The 16895-nt window shown below is 47.1% G+C and overlaps 1 protein-coding gene across 3 annotated transcripts in view; it reads right to left on the bottom strand.

Moving 5' to 3' along the window:
• The window catches only part of ITGA9 (integrin subunit alpha 9), a 344722-nt gene that overhangs the window by 82220 nt on the left and 245607 nt on the right, over nucleotides 1–16895 (bottom strand). The gene's annotated exons all lie outside the window — the stretch shown is intronic.

The following is a 16895-nucleotide window of genomic DNA, read 5'->3' as shown; positions in this document are numbered from 1 at the left end:
GGGGTAGTAAGGGCTGACTGGTCCCCTGCAAGCCTTCCCAGATACAATGGCAAGGAGAGGTCTCCTAGTGTAGCTCGCTAGGGCTGGGCTCTTACACAAAGTGGCATGAGAAAACCAAGACTGGGGTCATGAGGAGCTGTTGTGTTTCTACCTGGAAACATGGTCTACAACCAAGGTCAAAGCAAAGCCAGGAGGCTCTTCATAATCCACAGGTTCCAAGTTATTGAAATCAAATCAAGACCTCCAAGGGGAGACAGTGTGTTGCAGATTCTGGAGAAGGAGAAGGCACAGAACTCGTACTTGCTGAGTGTCTAGAAGCCATTACATCAAAGTTCAATGAAATCATGTGCCCTCCCCAAGGTTATTCTTGGACTCTAAAGCCTGTCTCCCTCCCCATTCCAAGCTGATTTTATAGAGGGAAAGAGAATATGAATTCTCTTCTATTTCTACTCTGTTTCTATTCTATGAACACCCTTTATCTGGCTTTATTTCTATACTTCTTTTTAAGTTGTTCCTACGATCAGGAACACTTTTCCTCAGTCCTCCTTCCAAGGCTTACTTCATGTATCTTGGCTTCAAATAGTCATGGGTGCTAAGTTCACACACGTAGGATGGAAGTGGCCTAGGATTCAGAATGGACCCTGAGCCTCTCCTGGGTCAGCTGAGTCAGAGTATCACCTACCACGATTAGCATGCAGGGCACAGGTCTGAAAGATGGTAGTCCCTGTCCTTGAAGAGCTCATAGCTTAGGAACAAGAGACCTCCCAGCAGATAGACAGACATCTACACAGAAGTGTGAGGGGATGCTCTTAGAACCTGAAGGATAGGGGATCCCTGGGTGGCGCAGTGGTTTGGTGCCTGCCTTTGGCCCAGGGCGCGATCCTGGAGACCCGGGATCGAATTCCACGTCGGGCTCCCGGTGCATGGAGCCTGCTTCTCCCTCTGCCTGTGTCTCTGCCTCTCTCTGTGTGTGTGTGACTATCATAAATAAATAAAGAAAAAAATTAAAAAAAAAAAAGAACCTGAAGGATAGGAATTGGCAATTTCAAGAAGGAAACCAGAAGATAATTTCTTAAATGCTGTCTGATGACTTGCATGTCCCAAAGACTGGCTCTAATGAGTCACCGTGGTGGCTTTGTTACCATCTCTTTCCTCATATTCCTCCCTGCAGAAGCAATGTCTATAGCTGGCCCAAGGAGAAGCTCCTCTAAATCCTTGCTAATCATCCTGTGGGGAGCAGAGGCAGTGAACTCGAGCCTAAGTGATGTTGGCTCTCAGTTTCCCTGGCACATTTCCCGTTCACATCTGTCATGGGGTATAATGACTCTCAAGAATATCCCAGCATATGTGTAAATTACCTGATTCCTCCACTCAATTCTTCTTTAAAAATATTTAATTATTTATCCATGATAGACACAGAGAGACAGGCAAAGACATAGGCAGAGGGAGAAGCAGGCTCCCTGTGGGGAGCCCCAATGTGGGGCTCAATCCCAGGACCACGACCTAAGCTAAAGGCAGACGTTTAACCACTGAGCCATCCAGATGCCCCTCAACCCAGTTCTAAACTCCCTTTGCAAAGATCCGTACTTCATGGGGAGTCCCTTTCAAACCAGGAGACAGGTTTTTGGTTCAAGTTTAAGGTCTACTTGTTCTTGAAGTAAAGACTCACTGCCTTCTGAAGACTTTTGTAGTTTTTGCATGGGTGTGAAGGAATGACTGTGACTTCAAAAATTGGCTCTGGAACTTGAGAGGACCTCAGTTTACTTGGCTTTGGCTTAAGACTGCTTTTGGTTATTCAAAAGCTGCTGGATTTACTTCTTTTTGTTAATTTCAAGATGCCAGAAAATAACACTTAAGGCAGCATTTATTTCATTATTCCAAGTCTCTCTTCCACCCTACTCAGTCTACTAGAGATTACAAAATTGGATCCTTGGTGGGGCCAGGCAGAGAGTGCAAAAACCACAGACCTCTCTAGGATTGAGAGCGCTCGGTGGACAATTCATGACTCATGCGCTCCTGGTGGTACTACAGGAAGGGATGTCATGCATCACCCTTCTGCTGCCTGTCAGCACCAATAGAGACCTCCTGGGGTTATTTATTTCTATACTCTGCTCTCCTACTGCAGCTGTGAGGTAGCAAACACTATGGCTCCCTGTGTGGATGGTGTGGGTGCTTGTCCTAGAACCCCTTTACTACACGGGTTCCATAGCTCCCAGCTGAATGAACCCTTTTGCCTGGAAGCTTATAATGCCCTCTCCTACCAGCATTCTGCAGGCTAGGATTGACATCCTTCTGGCTCCAGGTGAGACTGGCTCTGGTGTATGGCTTAGGTTCCAGAGTCCCCATGGGATGAGGTAAAGCAGCTTCCAGCTGAAGCACATCTGTTTGGTTCCTTCCTCTGTCCCCTTCTGCTCCCTTCACTCCTCTTCTTTCCCTAATAAACTGCTTGCACAGAAATCTCCATCTCAGGTTCTGCTTCTGGTGAACCTGACATCACACAATGGCTTTTTCTTTCTTTCTTTCTTTCTTTCTTTCTTTCTTTCTTTCTTTCTTTCTTTCTTTCTTTCTTCTTTTTTTTTTTTAAAGATTTTATTTATTTATTTATTTGAGACAGACTGTGAGAAAGAGCACAAGCAGGGGGCAGGGGCAGAGGGAGATGGGGAGGGAGAAGCAGACTCCTTGCTGAGCAGGGAGCCAGATGTGAGGATATATCCTGGGCCCCTGGGATCATGACCAGAGCTGAAATCAGATGCTTAAATGACTGAGACACCCAGGAACCCCCACAACAGCTCTTTAGAGCTGAGGCTCCCTGTACTGAGAGCTGCTGGAAAGTACAGGCATTTGCTCCCAGGTGAAGAAAGACAATGGATGGGGAACATGCACATGCTAATAAATCTGTTTTAGATTCCTATCAAACAGTAGTTTGTAAAATCTGGATAGGAGGCCATCAGGGGAGCAATTGGCCCCAAAGCAGAAGTATCATCCTCTTTGTTCTGGTTTCACATCATACCCAGGGCATAACTGAAAAAACAGGCTCATTATGGAGCCATTCACACCCCTGGCAGTCAGGCAGGCACCCTGTAGGCACAGAGAGACCCAGTGAAGTGGGTCTATTCAAAATAGATCACTATTTTGAATAGTGATCTACTGAGGGCTGCTTATTACTTATGCCAGCTACTTGATACCCACAGCCACCAGGTGTCTCCTTGGCTCTGCCTTTACTTTGGCTTTAGGTTGGAGCAACTTTATCATTGTTGCAAGACATGATAGACATGATGACCAGCTCTCAGCTGACCAGGAATATAGACCAGTGAACAAACTTTGTCCCCGATCACCTGCCAGTGTAGACATCTGATTACCCAATTCAAATACAGTACAAATCTACTGCAGAGGGAAGCTAAGATATTGCTGCAAAAGAAGTAGGCTTTCATGAAATCAATGAAAGTGATGATGGAAAACTGCTCAAGCCACCAAAAGCCACTGTTAAATCTGGACCTGGCCAGGTAAGATCAGTTAGCTGATAAATATCCCTGGATGATAACACTTTAAGATGCTTCTAAAGATAAGGATTTAAATAAAAAAGATCAAGAGAAGCCCTCAGAAGAAATATGCTATAAAAATGACCCTTTTGTGATTACCCTAAAAAAAAAGGCAAAATATGAAACAAAGAATATCACCTTATATTAGGAATATTCACATCCAAAATCTGTCCATCAAGCACTCAATTCCTTCCTTTGTCTCTGAAATTACATACTGTTAAAGATGCTAATAAAGCAAATAAGTTTTTGCCTTGTGTATAAGATATCTTTGACATTATAATCCCAACATTATAAGACCTGTTAAATGTAAAATAATGTAAACTTATTTCCATAATTTTTAGTTTCATTGTTTAAGTAAAGTCCCAATCAAAAAAATTTTTAAAGAGTTAAGAGTTAATTTATTTATTTGACAGAGAGAGAGAGAGCACAAGAGGGGGAGTGGCAGGCAGAGGGAGGGGGAGAAGCAGACTGCCTGCTGAGCAGGGAGCCCCATGTGGGGCTCGATCCCAGGACTCTGGGATCATGACCTAAGCCAAAGGCAGATGCTTAACTGACTGAGCCATCCAGGCGCCCCCCCACCTCACCGCTCCAATCAAATCTTACAAAAAAATTTTTACTAGAAATTTTGGATCTTATTCTAAGAAGATTCACATAACTGGCATTTTGCCTGGCCCAATTTTCCTTGGCTAACAAAGATCTCCAATACCATCAAATGCTATCAGGGCTTCTCCCTAGAGACTGAGTGATTCAATTTAAATAAAATTAATTTTTTTTAACTGACACACATTACTCTTAGAATCAGGAAGACATCAAATGGACACTTTCTAGAACATGTGATGAAATACATATTTGGTTTATGCACATTCACCTCTGTATCCTCAGCCTGGCACTGAGCCTGGCACTTAGTAGCTTCTGAGTTTTCTCTTATTAAGTGAATGGGCCTTGGCTGGTCAAGGATTCAGATGAAGGGACTGTAAGAAGAAGCTCATTTGCTGGTCTGCCTGGCACGGGAGATGCTTGCCTTGGCAAAGTCCCCCTCTTTTCCAGACATACCTCAGCTCTCCCGGGCCTAGGAGTGTGGCCAGGGGAGCCAAGTCCCAGCCCTGTTTGTAACATGCAGTTGTTGGCAAGAAGAATCAGATAATGAAGTTAGGGAGCCCCCTTGGCCTTTGGACTCCTTCCTCCCAATCATACAGCATTTGATTTCATTCTGGAGTGTGCTTTGACCACCAACACAGTGCTCTTAGGGAACAGCAAATCTGCAAAGTCCGACAAGGGCTCGGTGCCAGGAAAAGTTTGAAATTTAACTTCTCATTTTCTAGCTTCCTCATGGGTTTGTCAAACTGAAGAGGACACTCATGTCCTCATGTCTGGCTGCCAGTCTGGCAATTTGGTGTTCATCAAGACTCCCTTCCTTCATCTATGCACTAGCGGTGTGGCCCCTATTGAGTTGGTAAGAGAAGCCGCCGCGTTAACTCAGTTAATACAGAAGTTGGGTAAAATTTGGAAGCACTTTATCCTCAATTCTCTAATCAACTGAAGCGCCACAGGGGTTCCCAATAAGTTGGTCCAGTGACTTAATAGAAAGAGACTTCATTCCCAGGAAATACTTCATTGGCCCCATTCGACCATGAGTCAGCCTGAGCCTCACCAGAAAAAACAGTTCTATTCCCGGAGGGGAATCCTTTGGGATAGGATCCATGAAATTCCTACCCATGAAGAAAACCACATGGGTTTACAGCATAGAAAGTGCACAGGTTAGCATCCCAACTTTTATTACTGGCTCAGGTCTGTAACAGCTATGTGTTGTCAGGCTAATTAACCATCCTTTCCTTAAGCTTCTATTTCCTTACCTGTCAGATGAAGTGGTAACACCTGCTTTGTTTGTTGGCCTGCTAGTGCTGATGGCTTTAAAGATGGAATGCACAGATGACCCCTACTCAATAATGGCTTACTACGTGCCAGGTAGCTCCTCTGGGTGGGAGCATCCTTTTTGATGCCATTTTACAAGGAGGAATGAGAACACAAAATAGTTATATCACTTGCCCAAGGGTTCCTAACTGGCAACATAAAAATAGATCAGAAGGGGCTTGGGATGGGAACACCAAAAAAGGAACAGACGAGGTCCCCTTCCCCCATCCCCACCAAAGAACCCATGGAAACTAAGCCTGAGAGGTGGGAAGCATACCCGATGAACCCAAAACAGCCTTTAAAGGAACATGGAAAGTATAGTGACTCTAATACAGATGCTCAACATGGCTGATGGCCTGGCAAGGCTGGGTCAGTTGTTACAGACCTCCTGCCAGATAGGAGCCGGCAGCTGAGCAGTCTGAGGAACCAGAGGTGATCACTCACACATGTGGGAGATTTGGAAGAATCAGGCGAAGAAAGCACTACAAAGCAAGTTCCTTTCTTAAATTTTGTCAGAACCCTGTTTGGAAGCCAAGGCTCAGACTAAGCTGGGTTTGTTCTTTCCATGCTTAAGAAAAGTGAAGAAAGCAGGAACTATAGTCAGAACATGTCTGAGACAGATGAACTGCATAGCCATTGGAGCAGAATTCCCCTGGGGCATGAAGTATTAGAATTTGGTGAGTGCACTTTATGCCACCCTGAACCAATCTCAGGCAGAGGGAGGCCAGCTGTCAGAGAAGGAGCAATTACCTAATCAAAGTGAGCCAAACAGTCCTCTTGGCCCTTAGAAAAAGTGCTCTGAAAGCTTTAAAATGAGTAAAAATACTACATTTTAAAAACCATTATGAATTAGAAATGAGTTGAATAAACTTATCTGTGTAACATTCCCTCCTTGGTACATTACATCAACCCTGTTTAGAGCTAATCTTTATATTTTCCCAAAGTGCAGACAAATAAAAACACCTCCCCCATGGGACACCTGGTGGCTCAGTGGTTGATCCCGGGGTCCTGGGATCAAGTCCCACATCGGGCTCCCTGCAGGGAGCCTGCTTCTCCCTCTGCCTATGTCTCTGCCTCTCTGTGTAGATAGAGATAATGAACAGATAAATAAAATCTTAAAAACAAACAAACCAAAAAAAAAACACCTCCCCCAGTGCTGATGATGGGTGCCTTTAGGACCACAGGGATAGGAACTTAGAATATAGACAAAGAAATCAACCAGCTCTCACTGAAGAGCCCAAAGTGAAGAGACCAACAATCCATGCCTTCTAAGGCTTAAGAAGAAATTATTTGATTTTCATCTAGGAAGTTTGTCCTCCTGTTAAATAGTGGGAATGTCTCATTCTTAGATTTTAAAACCTGATTTCCATTCTTAGATTAAAACAAAATATTTCCCAAAGCTTGCCAATTCTTGATCAGCCAACTAAGAATTCAACGTTGCATTCTATCTCACAAATCAAATTATTTTGATTTTCTATTGCTCTTTTCCTTTTCCCTACAGGCTGACTGGAAAATCAACAAGGTGGAGACCTCTCCCGAAAGGACACAGGAAAGAATTTAACATCATGGCACAAAAACAATTTATGCATGGTGTTTAGATGAAAGGCTTTGTAGGAGTCAAGTGCTTGAGGAGTACTTATTAAAACCCTGGCCAGGAATCTTGGTGTTAGAAATGTACTAAAAGGAATGCCTGGGTGGCTCAGTGGTTGGGCGTCTGCCTTCAGCTCAGGGCATGATCCCGTGGTCCCGGTATCGAGCCCCGCATCAGGCTCCCTGCATGGAGCCTGCTTCTCCCTCTGTCTCTGTCTCTTTCTGTTGTTTCTCATAAATAAATAAAATCTTAAAAACAAAAAGAAATGTACTAACAGTGAAGAATTTTACCCTACCTACAAACCGACCTACATTCCTGCCCACTCAAAACTCATTTTCAAATGATTTTGTTGCTAAGGGCCTTGGTCCTCAAAGTGTGGTCCTTGGACCTGCAGCAATCAGCCACCCTTGGGAGCATGCCAGAAATGCAGATTCTCAGGTCCCCCTGAATTAAAGTCTGTACTTTACCAAGATCTCCAGGTAGCTCTGATCATGACCATTTGAGAAGCACTGCTCTATATCACTGAGCCCACCCACCCAGGAAACAGGATGTCAACCCATGGAGACCACTGTCTCATGCTCTCTGCCTTCCAGAAAAATATGCACACTACTGATGCTAGTTAAGGGCTACTGTCTATGTGAAGACACACTTTCCTGGAGTTGGAGATCTGCCCGTTCACATGTCCCCGATCTAGGTTCCTCTGAAAGCAGATTCTGGGACAAGGAAGTGACCTCAGTACACTTCATGAAGGAGTGGGCAGGTATGCTACCAATGGGTGAGGAAGCTGGGACATCTATCCTTCAGTATCTACCTGTCCTTGGTTGAGATGTATCAGAAACACTGACTGTCCTGTACTTCCTGTGCTTCTAGCCTTGGTGCTTGACCATAACACACCTGGAGCCTGGAGCCGAGAAAGCCCAAGGCAGAGAGACATAGGTAGGCCTCGGCCTGCAGAGCAATTGGCACAAGTGGTCTCCAGGGAGGTGTCGGGGATATGAAAGGGCCTGGGCTTGGACAGTATGTCCCCTATCCTCTCCTCTCTCCGCAAGCAGCTGGGATGGTCAACTGTGGACTCAGAACTCAGGCAGCTACTGATGAACTTCCCTCAGCCACAGATGAAGAGACAGGCCCTCAGAGAGGACCTCTCCTGAGTACTGTGTCTCCAAAGAGCATACTGTGGCCTCAGGGAGGCCTGTCTCTGGGGGCAGCTGCCAACTCATCTCTTCCCTCTGGTTGGTGCATCCATTTAGCTACCTTTGGACACATCTTAGGACTCTAAGAATCAGCATCCTCTTCTAGAATGATCCCTCTCTTCTTTTTCTTTCCTTGCTGCCACAGCACATCAGCCCTAACCTCCTCCCATCCAGATCAGCACAAAACCACCTTAGTGGATGCCCTGTTCTCAGCTGTTCCCCAGTTTGTTCTACAAGCTACTCTAGGTGAATCTCAACATGCTCCTTTGTTCCCTTTTACTTATGAAAGGACTTCAAAGGTTATTACCAACCAACACCCTTCACTGATCTCTAACTGGAGTGTGCACTGGAGCCAGCTGGGGCCAGAGAAACCATGCACAGCTGTGGACGCTGGTCACTGCACAAGAGACCTGGCTGAGGGGGGAGGGGGCTGAAATCCAGCCATGTGGCTCTCCCCAAGTCCTGCTCCAGGCCAAGAGGCTGTGGCCCACCAGAGGGGGCACTTCTCTCCAATCTGTATGACTGTGCTAGAAAGATCAGAGTCTGTGTGGAAGGCTTTCTTTTAAAAAAGACCCAGATGGAAGCCCTGCCATAGACCCACTGAATCACAGCACAAAGCAAGGGCAAGCATTCGCTGAAATCTCCCTGGGTGGTTCCAATGTACACTCAAGTTAAGAGCCCTCCAAGGAATAGATTACGTTATAAACCTTGTTAAAGATGCCGATTGCAGGCCCTACCCTCTGGAGTGGGATTCTTAAGAGCAGAAGTGGGGTCAGAAAAATCTGAATTTTGAATCATCTGGAGCATGTGTTCCATGGCAACGTCTGAAACACTGACTCCAGGGGCGAGGACAGTCACCGCCATTTTGGAGGTGAAGAGACTGAGGCTCAGCCTGAAGGGAAAAAAGTGCTTTCTCTGGGTTCTAACTCAGGTGAGGACAGGAAGCCTGTCAATATGCGCCCCATGCCTGGAATGGGAGCCTCCCAGACTGGTGTCTTGCCCTCAGGGCGGTAATGTAGAGAGAAGAATTGGAGAGACGGTAGCCAACTCCAACATGGGTGCCCATCTCCCGGTGCCCCCCAAGGAAGCCCGTCCGCTCATTCAACAAGTGTTTCTTATTTTGCCTCTAATGGGAACCAGCTCCTATAGAATGATATGCATGTTTTCTGTTGTCTTTACATTCCTTTGTTTATTCTCTCATTTAATAATTATCTATTGGGCAGCCTCAATGCCCTTCACTGCTCTTATAAGCAGTCTCCATTGTCTCCCAGGGGGTGCTTCCAAGCCTGTGGTGAGGGACAAGGACCTAGCTGCTGGAGGAAAGACTCCTGTATACCCTGTGTGATGACAGCCTGGGTGAGGTGTGCTCAGTGGGCTGACTTGGAGCTTTGTGCACAAGAGCAGCTTAGAACACATAGGTCAAAAGCTATTACAAATGGTAAACAAAAAGCACTATTCATAAAACGGAAAGATCTGGATGAGGGCCCTCTATTCAGGACTGTATCTAGCAGACTAAAAGGTGGAGAAGAGGTCCCTGCAAGACTTGTGGACTTGAGTGGATTAATCTCATGTGCCAGGAGTGGAGGTACTAGGCGAGCTTTCCTGTTCAATGTCGGACATGGAGTGATTGCTTGATGGTGCATCTAACAGAGCAAAAAGCACCAGCTGAGGGCTCAAGCTGTAGGAAATGCCCATGGGAAGGGCAGAGAGGGGAGCACAGGCTGTACTCAGGATGTTCAGACGGCACATGTGCCAAGGAAAAGCCTGATGCCAAGAACCTCGAGGATCAATACCACATTCAGAACAAGAGTAAGTCAATTTTACAGCACTGAATCGAGAAGGACCTCCTGTTGAAACGAAATGTTAATGTTATGTGTCCTGTTTGTATTTCAAGAACAATATAGGGAGATGGGCTTGGTCTCTTAGGATTATAGTTGGTCTTCTCTATATTTAGTTTTAACATTTTCAGTTAGTTGGCCACTTATGTAAACTGACCCACACTACACAAAGCGTAAAGGTAGCTTTTGGTTGTTTTAATGGTTGGGTTTTAAATTCAGTTTTGCTAGAGTTGTTTGTGAAAGCTCTTCTGATTCTTCCTGGTTCTTGGGGGAGGGGGTGGGGGGGAGAGGAGGATGAGCTACAGGTTCATCACATTGCCTAAGCGCCAGTATGTTCTGAACTTGTTGGAATAGATGAAATTTAGGATTATGTCAGAAGCTGGCTTGGTTGCAGGGGACAGATGAATGGACTGGCTTATGACTTCCCAAGCCCTGACGCTGCAAAAGTAATGGACTGATCAGCACTCTATGTGCTTCCATCTGTCATGTGCTGGGTGTCTCCCCCACAGGCAGTTCTGCTCGTTCTTTATTTTCCCTTTGATGACGTTTTCATTTGTCTTACTCTCCACGCTGGTTTTTAGGGCCACTTCAGATGGCTAGACTGACCACACACCACCCTGCTCACAGCAAGCCATGGAAGGAGGGGTCCATGCTGCTGGCAGCATCCCTTCCACATCCCCGTGCATCTCTTTGCATGTGGCCATGTGCACTGATTTCCAGCTGCCAGCACCTCTTTATGAACATGGTGAAATGGAAATGCTTGGGAATTCACATTCCCTTGGGGCAACCCTTACCCAACAGACCCTTGTCCCTGATTGGGAAGTTCTTAGATGTGACCTGTAGTTCCTGCCAAAGTTATCCATCTAATCTTTCTTGCTACCCACTGAGAACTTTGCTTGGCCTCCTTTTCCACTTCCCTACTGGTTTCTCCTGGGAACACTTCCTAGCAAATTACCTTTACATGATGTCTTATCTCAGGATTTCATTCTGGGGAACTCAGAGACCATCACAGACACACCGGGCTTCCCTCCCCTCTCTATGCCCCAGGTAGGGGGATCCTAGCCTGGTGCCAGTGGAAGCACTTCAGACTGCTTCTCAAGTCTTAGAAAACCTCTCATTCTAATGCATGATGCAGAGCAAGGCTGCTTTCCTTGGAATACCAGTTCTAAGGAAACCAGCATCTTTTAAAACAAAGAATTCCACCCACCAAACATTAAGGGTGCAAGCTAACATGGCTGTGCAGACTTACATGACTCACATTATCAATCTTAATCCATTTAAGTGCCTCTTAAACATGAATTCATTTAATTATTGTTCCTAAGCATTTTTCTCTTTGTCCACTTTGGGAAGGAGTCCTCCCGACCTGTCTGCACCAGGCTCTGGGCAGGGGCGCTGAACAGCAGGTTAAAGCCACTCTCCTCTTTATAGAGCTTCCCAGGGAAAGGATCCAGGACCCTGGAAACTTCTTGACTTGTGATTGCACAGTGATTTTTTTCAAACTGACGTGGGTTTAAATCTTAGTTCTACCACTTATCCAGTGGTGCCTTAAATACCTCTGTAAAAACACAAAGTAATACCTAGTCCACAGCCTTGCTACAATGGTTTGGCGAGTGTCTATGGTGGTGGTTGCTACTCAGCTCTATTGAGGGACTTTTCAAATGTTTCCTTTGCTCTGCCACCTACATTTGCTGGTAAATCCAAGGCTGTTCAAAGCCACTCCCAGTATAAGACCACCTCCCCACCCCACCCTGCCCCGCTGGGCCGCCTGAAAAATAAGAGACAGAATTAGTGTGTAGTGAACTCTGACCACATGGCAGACATTGCTCTAAGCACTTTGCTAGGATGGACAGATTTATGCTTCTCAACAATCCTACGAAGTAAGTATTAGATCATCCGCTTTGCAGATGAGGATCCAGGAGCCAGAGAGGGTGAAGGAACTCATCCAAGGTCACATAGCAGCTGGATGGTAGCACTAGAACTCCAGTGTGGCAGATTAACCCCGGAGCCCGTACTGCCTCACAGAGACTGGTCCACAAAGGGGCCTGCAGGGTGCAGGGCACAGGGGTTTTCCTTCCTTTGCTTTGCAATAACCTGCCTACAGCACACTGGTTCTCAAACTCTATCATGCATCAGATGCACACTGCTGGGGCTCACCCCCACCCCCTCTGATTCAGCAGGTCCAGGGAATGGCCTGTGAATGTGCTTCTCTCATCAGGTCTCTGGCGATGTGGATGCTGGTAGCAGGAGACCATGTTTGGAGGAGCACCTACCCAGATTTTCAGAAACACTGGCCCAGGGCCAGACCCACAGTGGAAGACAGTCTCATAGGAGGGAGTAGGACTTGGTCTGCTGAGCCAGTGGCCACCTGAGGTGGTCCCTTCCAGGGATGCTATGAAGTCTGTGGGGCCCCTGCTGCTGGGGCATATGGGAGCCCTTCACAGGCTGTCCATTGTCACTGGGATACCCCCATGTCCGCTTCCTCCACATTGCTTCTGACTCCCCCACTCCTGCAACAAATGGAGCTAGATTAACATCATGATGGTGTGGTGAAGAGATGCTGAAGAGCACAGAGAGGGGGAGGGAATAAACATTTACTGAGTATCTTCTCATTTTGGGATGTTGAAGTGCCATCTTCTTGAAGCCTGATACTGTGAAGGAGGTCTCATAATCCCCACTTTACAGATGAGGAAAACGAGGCTCTGGGAAAGTTGGACAACTTGCCATAATGTGTGTAGCTACTTGGTGGCTAAAGCCAGAGTCACACAGTGCCTACGTTTCCTCTACTCCGAGCTGCGTCCTTGTGCCTGTCTGGATGGTGGATGCCCTGTTTCAGACATAACTGGTGCTGAGCAGACTGCAGAGAGGGGGCCTGTGACCCCAGGTGCTGTTTCTGCTGGGGAAGGAAACATTTCATGTTCACCATTTCTGGCCTTGAAACAGACTCCAGTCTATGTGGGGTTTTCTAAGCAGAAATAAAAGGGTCAGATGGTATCTCAGTGGCCTGGAGGATCCATAACTTGCCCTTACTGCGGATAGAAACAGCAGCATGACTGCAAGTAGAGTGGCCCTGGGCCTTCAGAAATGGCAAGGAGATGCCTTGCTGGCAGCCACTGGGCCCCTTCATGAGTCTCAACCAGCAGCCCCTTCATGAAGAGAGCCCAGCAGGCCTTTTACAAAGACCACAGAGAGTTTTCTTTGGCACAAGATTCAGATTTCCTGCCCTGTTCCAATGACCTCACGAGGGAAGCACCCCTGGACCCCCCTCCCCCACCCAGTGCCAACAGTCTGGGTTTCACAGCTCAGGCTTTCTGCTTATATGGGGAGAGAGCTTGTTTCTTGTCTTCCTGAGGCCCGCCTCCATGGCTCAGTCCACTGCCTTCCTCTGTATTTGGAGACAAAAGGCAGTCCCTCCAACTGGAACCTTCTAGAAGAGGGGATATGGATGAGGGAGACCCCTCTCTTGTAAGCACCAACTCTGCATTTCCTCAGCAGATGCATTTTTAACTCCTGAGAAATGACACAAGGGAGGAGAATTCTGTGTTTGAATCTTATGATGAGCACTAAAAAGTGAAAGGAAAAGTTGGGCAGCCCAGTGGCCCAGCGGTTTAGTGCCGCCTTCGGGCCGGGGTGTGATCCTGGAGACCCCGGATTGAGTCCCACGTCAGGCTCCCTGCATGGAGCCTGCTTCTCCCTCTGCCTGTGTCTCTACTCCCCACCCCCCCGCCCATGTGTCTGTCATGAATAAGTAAATAAAATCTTAAAAAAAAAAAAAAAAAGGAAAAGTCATACGGACCTTGAGAGAACAAAAGCTCCCAGTTCTTTCAAAGGTTCTGAAAGGGGTTTTCCTAACTGGAAATTCTGGTTCCTCCCCTTGGCGGGTATCATCCAATTCACGATCCACCAACGTCATTTTAACCCAGTCACTTCTAGAACCACTGGTCACGTCCTAGAGTTTTAAGGGAATACTTAAGATGGTCACAAAGCACTTAGGAGTCAAGGCTGGGGTAGAGAGAGGACCTCCTCTTTCATCATCCATCTGAACACAAGTAGGATCCCTCAACTGTTAGCTGTGAGATCATGAACAAGTTACTTGCCTGCGCTGAGCCCAATTTCTGCACTGGTCAATGAGGATAACAATGTTGCCCTTCAGCTTTGTGAGGACAGACCACAATTCCCTCTGGGGATCCATCTCCTCCCCACATTCAGCCCAGGAGCTGTGGGTGGCACTCTACCCCCAACCCCTAAGAGGTAGGGCATGTAACCCAGGCTTAGGGCAATTAGACCAATGAAACTCAATATAACTTTTGCTAGGAGTTTTATGACATGAGACTGCTCATTCGCCATGGTTTGACAGCCATTTTGCCACCCTGAGGGGACAACCTGTCTGAGGAATGAGCCAAAGTGAGAAAGAGAAGCTGAGGGATGGACAGACACTGGGGCAACTTTCTGAGGCCTAGTAACAAGCTGTGACTAAAGCCAAAGCTAGTTTTTTTTGGTTGTTTTGTTGTTGTTGTTGTTGTTGTTGGTGGTGGTGGTGGTTTTGTTTTGTTTTTTGTTTTTGGCAAAACAATGAATTGTTTTTTCACCCAAGCCACTTTGGGTTGAATTTTTTATCGCTTGCCACGAAAAGGGTTAAAACGGGTATAAATACCTATCTCCCAGTGTTCTGGGAAGCAAATTAAATAAAAGCCCTTGAAAGGGCCTAGCAGAGGGTGCTACAGTGCTGGGACCTACCTCCCCTGAGGAGGGGAGGACACTCAGCCATGATGGCCCCATGCACCAAAGTGGGGCTGGGAGTGTTCATCAGAGGGACTTAGGAGGATGTGTGTTAAAGTCCACACTGAGACGGAGTCCTCTGGCTACCTGGTCCCACAGAGGAATGACCCACATCTGAAGAAGCCTCAGAGCTGACCTAATTTCCTCAGGCCCTTAGTTATAAAGATGACTCAGGTTCATTCATGCCTGGCAGCCATGCCCAGGCTTACATGATTTTGGACCCTGTCTTGTCCATCATCATTTGGGAATGTTGCTCGAGCCAAGAGAATCTTTGTTTTTAATGAATACTGGGCACTGTTGCAGGTACCTTACAGACAAGAATTAGAAGTCTGGAACATCCATCCTGATCAGGCATAGTGGTTTTCAAATAAATTATTTGACCCTCCTCCCTTCAAAAGGTGGAGCCTCAGTCCCCTGCCCTTGAATGTGTGCCAGGCTTACTACCTCCCTTCCAAGTAACAGAACGTGGTGGAAGTGATTCTGTGTGACTTCTGAGAGAAGGTCAGGGGCGAGTGTGCTGCCTGGCCGCCTTGATGTAAGGACACTCAGACAACCTGTTGGAGGGGCTGTTGTGCAGAAGCCCTGAGGTCTCCTACCAACCGTCACGACCAATCCATCAGCCATGTGAGAAGCTACGTTAGAAGCAGATTCTCCAGCCCCAGGCAAGTCTTAGATAACTGTGCCCCTTGCCAGCATCCTGACTATACTCTCTGAGAGGCCCTGAGCTAGAAGCACCCCAAATCCCTGATCTGCTGTGAAGGATAATAACTGTTTGTTGCTTGAAGCTCCCAGATTTTGAAGTACTTTGCTGCACAACAATAGATGAGTAGGCATCGTTAGGGCTGCTGTGCAGAGATCCAGAATCAGACAGTGGGGGTGGGGAGGTACACTAAGGCCCAACCTCACCCGGCTCCAAGGCCACAGTCTTCCCCTCATGCCCACTCCAGGGAGCCTGCAGAATCACAAAGCCTTCCTTATAGTTTGACGGTAGGTAGGGTGACGGTGAATCGCATTTGCCTGGGACAGTCCCAATTGATGCCTGTTTTCCTGGGGCTATTTATTAATTATTCTCCTGGTAGGTCCTTGAAGTGTCCCAGTTTGACAGATTATATGGTCACCCTAGAAATAAGGAATCTAGCTTTCATGTTCGGGCCTCAGGGTCCCTCTGGGAAGACACTCTGAAGCCGATGTGTCTAGGTGAGAGCCCTGTTCACCCTCCTCCCCCCTAAATCATGCCCGGGAGCTCATCCTCAAACCCTATACTCTTATTACTCTCTATTTTGGGTGGGACGCATGGTGATGGTGAGGACAATATTTACTTCCTGGCAGTTCACTGATGTCAGGGATCAGGCCCTGTCCTTCACCATGAGGCAGGATGGCAACGGAAAAGCTTTGTCATCAGAGAGATGGGAGCTCCAGTGCCAGCGCTGCCACTTGCCAGTTTTGTAAATTGGGGCAAACCACCCTCTTCCTGAGCTGAGTCTTTAGCTTCCGTGAAATGAAATGGAGATGATCATTCTATCCCCGCAGGGTTAGCAGGGGTGCTCCGTGAGATGCTGGCTTGTGGCTATGCCCAGCAGAGTCCCTGTCACACTGGGTGTGTTCCTCTCCCCATCAGGGCTCTGCCAAGTTTTTGTGAAAACCAAGCCAGAGCAGTAAGTACAACACTGCACTTGGTTTTTCCATCACAAGAAAGAGTCCGATGGGATCCTTTCCCCTTCCTGGTGTCAGTTTCATTCAGAGAATATACTTTAGAAACATCAGATTCTCCAGCTCTGCTCCAGACCTTCCAAAACCTTCCAAAAGTGTGCTCTGCTTCCTCCCATTAGGATTCTCAAGTTAAGGGTGAGGAGTGAAGACAATGATGCCTCCCCTCCACCACCCCCTTCTCTCCACACTTCCCTGCCACTGCCCCCAGCACCAGGTGGACGTTTCTCCACCTCGAGTCTGCGCAGAACACATCACTTGTCTGACCAACAGAATGCAGCAGACGTGGTGCTCTGCCTGGCACAGGCCTCATCTCCAGAGGCCTTAGAACTTCTGCTGG

Source organism: Vulpes vulpes, chromosome 11 (genome assembly GCF_048418805.1).
Source record: "Vulpes vulpes isolate BD-2025 chromosome 11, VulVul3, whole genome shotgun sequence".
Taxonomy (NCBI): Eukaryota; Metazoa; Chordata; class Mammalia; order Carnivora; family Canidae; genus Vulpes; species Vulpes vulpes.
This window is presented reverse-complemented; position numbering and strand designations above follow the sequence as displayed.